General features: G+C 44.6%; 1 protein-coding gene across 1 annotated transcript in view; it reads right to left on the reverse strand.

The window, feature by feature from the left end:
• ADCY2 (adenylate cyclase 2) overlaps positions 1-12,963 on the reverse strand; it is a 455,956-nt gene that overhangs the window by 207,287 nt on the left and 235,706 nt on the right. The window lies entirely within an intron of this gene.

The following is a 12,963-nucleotide window of genomic DNA, read 5'->3' on the forward strand; positions in this document are numbered from 1 at the left end:
ACTCTGCAGTCAACGATAAAATATTCCTGCTTTTATTCTACACCACTTCTCTAGAAAATGAAGTCATCTGGCATGCGCTGTGTGCATGCTAAGTCGCTTCAGAGGTGTTTGACTCCGTGTGACCTTATGGACTGTAGCCCGCCAGGCTCCTCTGTCCGTGGGATTCTCCAGGCAAAAATACTGGAGTGGGTTGCCATGGCTTCCTCTAGGGGGTCTTCCCAGCTCTTCCCAGGGGATGGAATCCATATCTCTTACATCTCCTTCATTGGCAGGTGGGTACTTTACCACCAGTGCAAAACTCGGGAAGCCCTCGTTGTTTCTATTTGAGTTCAAAACTTTCTAGTAGCCATCATCAGAACAAGAACCAGCTTACACAGGGCAGTACCACAGTGATTAGTAATGTATTCCAGCAACTGAGCTTCTTTCTAGAAAAATCAATCAATTCCTCTGCCCATCCCTTCCTGAGAACTGAAGATCCAGAATAAAAGAAAGACACACTGGGGAAACTATGCTATGCAACACAACCTATCAGAGGCTTAACACGTGCTGCCAGAGACCGCGCAGTAAGATTCGTAACTGCTTCCCATCTTGGCAGAGAAAGTCTGAGCTGGGGGCTTCCCGAGTGGTCCAGCCATTGAGAATCCCTTGTCAACGCAGGGGACACGAGTTCGACCGCTGGTCCAGGAAGATTCCACATGCCAGAGAGTAACGAAGCCTGCACACCCCAACTACTGAAGCCCATGTGCCCTAGGGCCCATGCCCTGCAGCCAGAGGTACCACCGCAGTGAAAAGCCCACACACCGCAGCGAAGAGTAGCCCCCACTCACTGTAACTAGAGAACGCCCGCACACAGCCACAAAGACCCAGCACACCCGGAAATTAACTAATTGATTTTTAAAAGTCTTGACCAGTTACAATAATTAATTACGGATTTGTAATTAATTAAATATATGCAAATGCCTCCTTATATCACGGCAGTGAAAGAGAGTGAAAGTCGCATCCGACTCTACAACCCCGTGAACTATACCATCCATGGAATTCTCCAGGCTGGAACACTGGAGTGGGTAGCCTTTCCTTCCTCCAGGGGTTCTTCACAACCCAGGGATCAAACCCAGGTCTCCTGCATTGCAGGCGGATTCTTTACCAGCTGAGCCACAAGGGAAGCCCAAGAATACTGGAGTGGGTAGCCTATCCCTTCTCCAGCAGATCTTCCTGACCCAAGAATCAAACTGGGGTCTCCTGCATTGCAGTAGAAAAGCTAAATGGTAAAACAGGAGCACTTTTGGCTCCTCTTTCGTGCTACATGTGTCAAAGGAGCCATCAATACTCACAGCTGCCCTTCCTCACCTCCCGTTCAATCTAACCCCTCTGCCTAGGTGACAGGCAGGCTGCCAGGACTAGTGAACCCTTCCCCACACTCTGCCCTCTGTGACTCACCACTGGACCAAGTTGAATGCTGGCCCCCAAACTCCCTTCTTTGGCTTCTACTGAACCATACTCTCTGGCTTTCCTCTCATATAATGGTTGGTCTTTTTCAGTGAATGGCTCCCTGTTTTCCTCTTATTTCTTCTCAAAAATTGGTGTGCTTTGGGGATTGGTCCTGGCTCATTTTTGTCTTTTCTAACCCTAATCTCTCCCTAGGGACTCTCATTTTGTCCTTTAAAGGTGGCTCAGAGGTTAAAGCGTCTGCTTGCAATGCAGGAGACCGGAGTTCGATCCCTGGGTTGGGAAGACCTCCTGGAGAAGGAAATAGCAAGCCACTCCAGTGTTCTTGCCTGGAGAATCCCACGGATGGAGGAGCCTGGTAGGCTGCAGTCCACGGGGTCGCAAAGAGTCGGACACGACTGAGCAACTTCACTTCGCTTCGCTTCATACACTGATGACTTCCGCATCTACATTTCTGGCCCTGGATTTTATTTACAACTGCCAACGTGGCGTCTCCTTAGGACATAGACTAGGGATCTCAGACTTAACTGTTCAAAACTCATCTCTTGATTTCTACTCTATTCCCAACCCCCAACCAACATCATTCCCAAAGACCCCGAAATCTAAGAAGTGGCACACCAACCATGATCCAATGGCTGGAATTTTCACTTAGGAATTATTTTTATTTTCTTCTCACCTAACATCTAATCCAACAGCGATCTATACTGGTTTCATTTCATAATAAGTCCTGAATGTGTGCACTCTGACCCAAGCTCTTCCTGGCTCCGGCCCGGACTATCGCTATAGATTTCAGGAGGTCATCCTGGCTGCACTTCCTCCTCAATCCATTCTCCATCAGTTGCCAGAGAGATCCTTTAAGAATATTAGCCATAAAAGTACAATTCAAACAGATACATGCACCCCTAGGTACACAGCATCACTGGTCATGATGGCTAAGACATGGAAACAATCTAAACGTCCACTGATAGCTGAATGGACAAAGATGTGGAATATATACAGTGGAATCCTGATCCGCCAGAAAAAGAGTGAAATAAAGCCATTCGCAGCAACACAGATGGACCTAGAGATTGTCACACTAAGTGAAGTCAGTCAGACACAGACAAATATCGTATGATATCACTTATATCAGGGATCCAGAAAGTGATACTGATGAACTTCTTTACCAAACAGAAACAGACTCACAGACATGGGGAACAGATTGCAGCTGCCCAAGGGGAGGCGGTAGGGGAGGGGAAGGACTGGGAATTTGGGATTAGCAGATGCAAACTAGTATATATATATATTGTCCTACTGTATAGCAGAGGGAGCAATGTTCACTATCCTTTGATAAATCATAATGGGAAAAATAAAAAGCATGTCTATATGACTGAATCACTCCTCTGCACAGCACAAACTAACACAGCATTGTAAATCAACTACACTTCAATAAAAAAAAAAAGATAAACATAATGTTGGCCAGTTTGTTTCACAGCCTTACTCAAAACGCTTTTGTAACTTTCCACTCCACATCTAATAAAGCCCGAAGTCCTTCACTCACCTTGCGAGGCCCAGTATGTGGTCCAGCATCTAGCTCCTGTCTTCCCCTCCCCTCTCCTCTCTTACCCAACAATCCCACTAACTTCTGTGTCCCCCAGACAGGCCAATCTGGTTCCTGAGTCTGGACCTTTGCAGGCCTACTCCCGCTGAGAGCATAGCTCATCGTGTAATTGCAGGGATGCATCCTCCCGGGATTCATGTTACAACTCAGCTGAGAAACGTCCCCAGAGAAACTGCTGGTTGGCCCCTCCAACATGCCCCTCGGCTTATGCCACTTAGCTCTGTCGCATCATCTTTCTGTATCTTCTCATGAGAATTCTGCCTTCAGACAGTTATGGTCCCTCTCCTGCAATTCGAATATAAGCCCAAAGACACAGGGGGCCGTTAGGCTACTGCTAAAACACTACTCTGTTCCCTGGGCTAATCCCCTGGCACATGGCAGGTAACCAAAAAGACAAAACTGTGAAATAGAAGTTTTCAGCAACTTAAAAAGGGAGAACTCCAGAGAGTAACACCGTTTGAAAACATACACACACGAACAACATTCTAAAGCTCCTAACTCATGCTTTTCAATTTGTTAGAAACATTGGTGGGTGCCGTGGTTCGGCACACACAGCCCTAGGGCCATGCGAGGTAGTTTTATCTGTGACTGTGCTCAGGGTGATAAACTATTAAACACGGAAAATCAATCACTTCCCGTGCCAGTGAGTCCAAACAGCCTTCTTCCCCACCATCAGGTATCCTGGACTACCTGTGATTACGCCTGCAGGAAGTAAGATCCGATTGCAATCACAGGATACTTGGCATTTGACTTTGACTTTGAGTTTTCTCTGGCGTGTGACACATACCAGAAGAACGGAGACTGCCACCAAAGGACTGATTCTGGAACTCTTTTTTATTGGGTTCATGTTACTCATATCAAGTGATGTTGATCTTACGTGAATATTTCCACTAGATTATTTTTTGCCTACTATATACAGTCTTGTCGGCATCAAAACACTGCATCACGGGGTATAAAAAACAGACAATCTCCAAGGGAAACTGAAAACTTTCAGAAGGCAAAAATATCACAACCAGGTGCTTCTCCTTTTTGTGTGTGTGTGTATGTTTCTCTAGTATTACCAACTGGCTTCCCTGCTGACTCAGTGGTAAAGAATCCACCAGTCAGTGCAGGAGATATGAGACACAGGTTCGATCCCTGGGTCAGGAAGATCCACCCTGGAGAAAGAAATGGCAACCCACTCCAGTATTCTTGCCTGGAGAATCCCAGGAACAGAGAGGCCTAGAGGGCTATAGTCCACGGGGTTGCAAGAGTTGGACACGACTGACCAACCAAACAACAACAGTATTATCAACAAAGGTGAACCTGTGACGATCTGGAGGAATATAAATGTTCCCCAGGTGTTTCTCCAACAAGACAGGCAAATGGCTTCCCGACCATGGACACTGGATGGGGGTTTTGCTCAAGTGGCTTACAGGGAGGAAATTTCTGGAGGTTTTATTTTACCATATAGCCTTTTCTACTGTGCTAAATCGTTCAGTTGTGTCCAACTCATTGAGACCTCATGGACTGTAGCCCTCCAGGCTCCTCTATCCATGGGATTCTCCAGGCACAAATACTGGAGTGGGTTGCCATGCCCTCCTCCAGGGGATCTTCCCAACCCAGGAACTAAACCCAGGTCTCCCACATTGCAGGCAAATTTTTTACTGTCTGAGCTGCCAGAGAAGCCCAGCTTTTCTACTGTCATTATACAAAAAGACATTTGCATATATTTAATTAATTAAAAGTCATCTTGATTAATTACTGTAACTGTATTTTACTTTTTTCCATTTAGAACAGGATGTCTAACTTTTTACAGAATGAACACTAATGCTATTTTGAGCCCCTATTACTAGCCTCCTGCAGTGGCTGTCTTCATTAGGCATCAAGATTTGACAGTGATTCCAGCTGTCTTCCTCCTCTTTGCCCTTGATCATTGATGTAGAATTGTTGATTTCTCCTTAAAGGAGCCAGAGTATACACTCACAGCATGGCCCTCATTGCAGTCTTTGAAAATATGTTCTAATCCCATCCATTCTAACTAAAGGACTCATCAGAAAATATTTCGGGCTTGATGGTTTGAGAGTTACTTATATATTTTTTTCTGGAATTCATTTTTATTTCTTATCAAAAGTACCCATAAGCCTTATGGCATAATATACACTGCAACATCCAGAAATATATTACCCTGGTATTTCTCAATGAGACATAATATCTGAGCTTCATGAGAACTGAAGCAATCAGTAAGATACAATGCAGTGCAAACTGTTTAAGCAATTCTTGAACTCCATTCCGATGCATTCAAATGGTAAACACTGCGAAGAGAACTCTCTTACGAAATCTCAATCCTTCACTGTTACAACTTTCAAGTAAAACAGGTGCTATCTTCTCCATCATCCGATCTTTCACTAAGGAGTGCTGAGAAAAAGTGGTGGCAGCTGGACTGTGTCCTCTCCATCAAGGGAACGATACCTGAGAAAAGCAGGTAACTCATCACTTAATAAAACAGAACGAAGCGGGGACCAGGAATTATACAACTTCTTCAAGGAGGAGATACCAAAGGAAAAACTATACAATCGATTATTAAATAAAATGGATTAAAAGTGCATGGGGGTGGGGTTGGGAGGAAAGTCTCATTCAGGATCTTTGAGGACACAGTGGGGGTCAGCCTATCGGAACCAAACTGTACATACTGTATGGTGTTTTACGTTTCTCATCCTCTGCTCATTGGAAAAGACCCTGATGCTGGGAGAGATCGAAGGCAGGAGAAGGGGACGACAGAGGATGAGATGGCTGGATGGCATCACTGACTCAACAGACATGAGTTTGAGCAAGCTCCAAGAGATGGTGAAGGACAAGGAAGCCTGGCGTGCTGCAGTCCATGGGGTCGCAAAGAGTCGGACAGGACTGAGCAATGGAACAACAACATTCTCTGCTGTCGCTGCTGGTCGCACAATCCTACCTAAAGGTCACGGGTAACATTTCTACTAAAACTTGCTGCTTTCACGCTTCAGGAACTGCAGTGAGAAAGTCTCACTAGCTTGAACTCTTCTTGAGCTCACTCAATTCGGTTTTTATCAAGAGGCATATACTGTGAGATGCTCCACCCTGGACTCCATGTGCCAACTCAGATGCAGACAACGGGGGTAGATGACAAGTCCTGCAGCGTAGGCAGCTGTGTGATTGCCTCACACCATCCATTCTGCTGGTGAAAAGTAAGCTCCCCAACAGAGTGACAGGGGGCTGATAAAAAAGCGTTTGGAAGGACTCTCCATCACATGTTCTAGCAGATACAGCAGAACTTTTCTCTGTTTGATCTGTTTACTTCAAGGAGGAAGGGAACTTATTATGGAGAGCACTCAGGGGATGGCATAGCCAGCACCTATCTCACCCTCCAGCCTCAGTGCAGTCAATGGTTTCACCAGGGTGGCAGCTGATTTGTTTAATGTTAGGGCATTATGTCATTAGACATACTTTGCCAACAAAGGTCCATCTAGTCAAAGCTATGGTTTTTCCAGTGGTCATGTATGGGTGTGAGAGTTAGACTACAAAGAAAGCTGAGCACAGAAGAATTGATGCTTTTGAACTGTGGTGTTGGAGAAGACTCTTGAGAGTCCTTTGGACTGCAAGGAAATCAAACCAGTCCATCCTAAAGGAAAGCAGTCCTGAATATTCATGGGAAGGACTGATGCTGAAGCTGAAACTCCAGTACTTTGGCCACCTGATGTGAAGAACTGACTCATTTGAAAAGACCCTGATGCTAGGAAAGATTGATGGCGGGAGGAGAAGGGGACAACAGAGGATGAGATGGTTGGATGGCATCACCAACTCAACGGACATGAGTTTGAGCAAGTTCCAGGAGTTAGTGATGGACAGGGAGGCCTGGCGTGCTGCAGCCCATGGGGTCTCAAAGAGTCGGACACGACTGAGCGACTGAACTGAACTGAACTGAGGGCATGGTGTCATGAGAATTCAATGCAAGACCAGCTCATGATCACTTTCTTAACAGGACACCATTTTGAATGCTAGAAAGACTCTGAAGTTTGGTAAGAAATTAAGTAGAACAACTTCCATCAGAGGAACCAAGACATGGAGAAGTGAGAGAATTTGACCAAGGTCATACAAAGAGATAACATAACCCAGATTCAACTCAGGCGGTCTGGCTCCAGGGTCCACCGCAGAATGGAAATCCAGCCACAGACAGATTTAACACTGTGGCTTCTTGTGGGAATGATCTTGCATGCAAATTTCTAACAGTCTCATGGACAATATGTGGCTTACCATGGCAATGCATAATCTAATGACGTCAGAGAAGTGTGTGATAGTGTCTTATGCTTTCTTATGTAACTAGCAATGGAAAACAACATAGTTAACTTAAAAAGTCCTTTATGGGTAAGAAAAAATCTCTATTCTCAAAGATACCTCCAAAAAGCTTAGGCAGAACCAACATGAGAGGTAGAAATATCCACACTTAAGAGCTGAGTGGTCTTGGACAAGTAACTTGACAGTTCAGTTCAGTGCAGCTGCTCAGTCATGTCCGACTCTTTGCCACCCCATGAATCGCAGCACGCCAGGCCTCCATGTCCATCACCATCTCCCGGAGTTCACTCAGACTCACGTCCATCGAGCCACGAGACTCACGTGATGCCATCCAGCCATCTCATCCTCTGTCATCCTCTTCTCCTCCTGCCCCCAATCCCTCCCAGCATCAGGGTCTTTTCCAATGAGTCAGCTCTTCAGTTACTTTGACTTAAGTGGGAAAAGAGACTTAGGTCATGGAGTTCATAAGTATATTAAGAAGACAGGATGGTTGGCTGAATAATGAACCTGTAAAAAGCACCCTGTTCAATTAATAATCCCCAGAACCTGTGACTGTGTTACCTTATATGGAAAACCCAGAACTTCAAAGATATAATTAAGGACCTTGAGGTGGGGAGATTTTCCTGGATTACCCTCATGGCGGGGAGGCAGGAGGGATAATGAAAGGGTAGGAAGAAGATGCAAGAGCACAGTCAGAGATCTGAGAAGGGGGTGAAGAGAAAGACAGACAGAGAGAGAGGAGAGAGAGGCTGGAGTCTGTGCTGCTGGATTTGAGGATGGAGGAAGTAGCTGGGACCTGAGGATTCAGGAAGGCTCTAGCAGCTTGAAAAGGCAACTGGATTCTGCCCTCAGAGCCTCCAGGAATCCAGCGCTGCCAGCACCGTGACAGAACTCACGAGACTGATTTTGGACCTCGGATCTCCAGAACTATACAATGCTGAATTTGTTCTGTTTAAGCCACTGGGCTTGTGGTCATTTGTCACAACAGCAATAGGAACCTGGTAGCACAGCAAATGTGAAAGAACTAAGTAGGCAGCCTGGCTCGTTCCTTCTGTTATCCATTCCCTCGTGAAAAGGAACCACGTTTTAGCATCCCAAACCGGAAACAGCTCCAACACACTCTACCTAGCATTTTAAATGATTTGCGCAATACATCTGGTAATGCCCTAACATTACCGGCTATCGTATCAGGATAAAGATGGATACGTTTATTATCTACTCAACCATGAACACAAAAGGACCACTTACTTGTTCCATTGAAATCTGCACAATTTTGCCCCCAAGGAGACGCAGGGAGCCTACTGGTTCACTAAGGCCCCACAGTGGGGAACAGATTCAGGAATAACACGGTGTCCCCACCTCACTTGACTAGCATTCTCCACTGAAAGGCATATTGTATCATATTCAACCCACAGGGTGTTTCCAGAAGAAGGCAGTCCACATCAAGATTCTCACAATTACATTATTTGAAAACAAAGACAACATATAAATCGAAGCGTGTTTATTTTCTCTATATAAGAAAAGCAAACCTAGTTTTCAGTCCTACAGAGGCCACAGTTATTTCCACTGCCCCAGCAGTTAAGAGAGAGGCTTTCTGTTTTGCCCTGACTCCAGCTCTCGTCAATTCCGGAGCGTCTATTACACACTCCAGGGAGAAACACCTCTGTTGACTCAGGCTTGATAAAGAGCCTCTATTGCACTGACACGGTGCACAAGAAATGGCTTTTACTGCAGGATGTGAAACTTAAGACAGAAGTCAAAACACACCACTTTCAGGCCCCAAAGGCGGCTTTAATGCACACACTAATTGAGTGCATCAAGTTTCTCACTTACTAAGAAAAAAAAAAATAGTGTTTACCCACGAGGGCATTTTTAGGGCAAGAACACGAACACTGAGAAAACCTCTGCTCACATTTTTCATTCCTTCTTCTCCTCAGATGTTAGAGTACAAATAGCCACGTTGTTCAAAAATGGTTTTAATCACTAGAAATTTACCTCATTTGCATCTAGGAAAAAAAAAAAGCACAAAATTTGAAGAAAAGAAAGTACAGAGTTGAGTGATTTTGAAAAGACTGTAGAATCCCTAGACCCTTCCCAGTAATCTCAACTGTGTTGATAACCCCTAGCGGGGCTGCACAAGGACCAGCTTCCTGGGCTCACAGGACATCTGCCCTCCTCCCCAAGGTCTGAGCATGGCAGGGAGTGAAGCTGCAAAAGGCACCCGGTAACTATTCAAAATGGCGGCCCTCAGCCTCCAGGAGTGTCAGCTCATTCTGTGGTAACTGGAGATACAACCTTAAAATGGATGCAAAGATTTTATCCAGATGGGGGCTGAAACAAATCATCTAACCCCCCTACTCCTGAATGAAGCACTCTCAAGGACACTGTTGTTTGCCTCAGTGACTGCAAATGAAGCAAATATACAATATACATACTCCATATACAGGTATCTATCTATAGATACAGACAAAGATATACACACACATCTGAATCACTTTGTTATACTCCTGACACAACACTGTAAATCAACCACAGGTCAAAAAAATTTTTTTTATGTTTTGTGGCAATGGATGGATAAGAAATGACACACGGAGTCCTCAGAGCTTACTTTGGTCTGTGGCAACACCAGCGTCATGGTCTCTGAGGCCACTCTTCTGTATGAGGGGCACCTAGCTTGTCACTGGCTAATTTTTGTTTCCTTAAATCTGTACATTCATACCTTACTGATTTTATTAATTATGGAAAATTTTCATTCCCATTTAATTACATGCTGATCTGGAAGAAAACAAATAGGAAAAGGGGTATGTCAAGGCTGTATATTGTCACCCTGCTTATTTAACTTCTATGCAGAGTACATCATGAGAAACGCTGGGATGGAAGAAGCACAAGCTGGAATCAAGATTGCTGGTAGAAATATCAATCACCTCAGATATGCAGACGACACCACCCTTATGGCAGAAAGTGAAGAGGAACTAAAAAGCCTCTTGATGAAAGTGAAAGAGGAGAGTGAAAAAGTTGGCTTAAAGCTCAACATTCAGAAAATGAAGATCATGGCATCCGGTCCCATCACTTCATGGCAAACAGATGGGGAAACAGTGAAACAGTGTCAGACTTTATTTTTTGGGGCTCCAAAATCACTGCAGATGGTGACTGCAGCCCTGAAATTAAAAGACACTTACTCCTTGGAAGGCAAGTTATGCCCAACCTAGACAGCATATTAAAAAGCAGAGACATTACTTTGCCAACAAAGGTCCATCTAGTCAAGGCTATGGTTTTCCCAGTGGTCATGTATGGATGTGAGAGTTGGACTGTGAAGAAGGCTGAGTGCCAAAGAATTGATGCTTTTGAACTGTGGTGTTGGAGAAGACTCTTGAGAGTCCCTTGGACTGCAAGGAGATCCAGCCCGTCCATCCTAAAGGGGATCAGTCCTAGGTGTTCATTGGAAGGACTGATGCTGAAGCTGAAACTTCAATACTTTGGCCACCTCATGTGAAGATTTGACTCACTGGAAAAGACTGATGGGGGAAGGAGGAGAAGGGGACAACAGAGGTCGGATGGCATCACCAACTCGATGGATGTGAGTTTGAATGAACTCCGGGAGTTGGTGATGGACAGGGAGGCCTGGCATGCTACAGTTCATGGGGTCACAAAGACTCGGACACGACTGAGTGACTGAACTGAACTGAACTGAACTGAACTGGAGGAAAAAAACCAACAACTATGGGCCTTTATTCTATCCTAGAAACATAGTTTTCAAAATCTTAACAGAAGTACTGCATTCTGGGCCCTAGACCCTGACAGCTCACTCCCAACTTTGGTAGCAAAATCCGTACATTGTGTCAAATTATATTTTATTAAACATCACTGGAAGGACTGATGCTGAAGCGAACCCTCCAATACTTTGGCTGATGCAAACAGCCAACTCGTTGGAAAACACCCTGATGCTGAGAACGACTGAGGGCAAAAGGAGAAGAGGGGGGCAGAGGATAAGATGGTTGGTCAGATATCATCATAGACTCGGTGGACATGAACTTGGGCAAGCTCCAGGAGATAGTGAGGGACAGGGAGGCCTGGAGCGTCACAATCCATGGGGTAGCAAAGAGTCAGACACGACTGAGCGCCTGAACAACAACAACAAAATATAAGTTCTTCTTTTTCTTCAGTGTCCCTTTTCTCCTTACATATTTTTAAAAAGATCCTTGACTCTTTTTCCTAGAACTTGTAAATAGATGTTCTAATAGTATCTCCCATGATGGTTCCACAAAGTCTGTAAAACGAGGTGTGCCTCACTGGTCTAGTTCTGGAGCCACGTAAGGTCAGAGCATAGCCTTTCTGACCACATGGACCCAGAGATCATGGCGACAAGGGATGACATCTGGTCTTGGCTGCTCAAGGTCTCTTCATGGAAAGAGGCAGTGTAGAAAAGGTCAACAGCCTGACTTAGTGTTCTGTCAAAGCTGGTACTATAAATATTAGGTTATATAATCCGCTGACTTGGAATTTCAGTTCTTCCTAACCTTGGTGAAGGTGATGGAAAAGAAAGTTAAATATGACTGGCGGGACCAAACGTATCCAGTCACCACTGTTTGAAAAAGGAAGCAGCTGCTGCTGCTGCTAAGTCACTTCAGTCGTGTCCGACTCTGTGCAGCCCCATAGACGGCAGCCCACTAGGCTCCCCTGTCTCTGGGATTCTCCAGGCAAGAATACTGGAGTGGGTTGCCATTTCCTTCTCCAATGCATGAAAGTGAAAAGCAAAAGTGAAGTTGCTCAGTCGTGCCCGACTCTTAGCAACCCCATGGACTGCAGCCTACCAGGCTCCTCCATCCATGGGATTTTCCAGGCAAGAGTACTGGAGTGGGGTGCCATTGCCTTCTCCAGAAAAAGGAAGCGGTCTACCTTACAACATTTGAACGCTGTAGAGGGAACAATTGTGAAGACTAAGTGCTGTGTGTTGAAACTACAGAATTTTCTAGAACCTAGATTTGAACCATTACTGAACATGAATAAATGCACAGTATATGAAGTTTTACTGATTAACTGTCCCATGTTAACAACTGTCTATTTCTCTTGATGCAATCCAGAGTTTGATATACATAGAGACCAAAGAATTAAACAGTAATTACTGAATACTTCTGCTAGGCATGTTGCAAAACAAAATGTTTTTAAAACAACCCATTAGATTTGCTAATATCGGTGAGAAAGCAATGTTTACAGCCACACGCCAATGCCTAGAATCATGCCCTCCACAATCTAGGTGCTCAATTAATATTTATTAGATGAACAAACAGAACTCCCTGTTTTCAAAAAGGAGTACAATTACTATTCATCAGTTCATACACAAATAAAAGTCTAGTATAAGTATTAAAGGGATTTTTTTTGCTCTCACCACCATAAATACATTTTAATACAATGATATAAAATGGACTAAATACAATTTAATGAATGATAGTGACACAATTATGTATCAAATACTGATGAATGCACTCAGAGAAGGGACTGTGGGTTTCATGCTAGAGAGTCATGCTAACAACCATCATCTTTAGAGATGGAAACTGGGTTCCTGCTGATAAATTTGAAAACTCAAGGGCAAAAAGAAAACTATTCACATGGATCTTCTGCTG

Source organism: Ovis aries, chromosome 16 (assembly GCF_016772045.2).
Source record: "Ovis aries strain OAR_USU_Benz2616 breed Rambouillet chromosome 16, ARS-UI_Ramb_v3.0, whole genome shotgun sequence".
In the NCBI taxonomy this organism is placed as follows: Eukaryota; Metazoa; Chordata; class Mammalia; order Artiodactyla; family Bovidae; genus Ovis; species Ovis aries.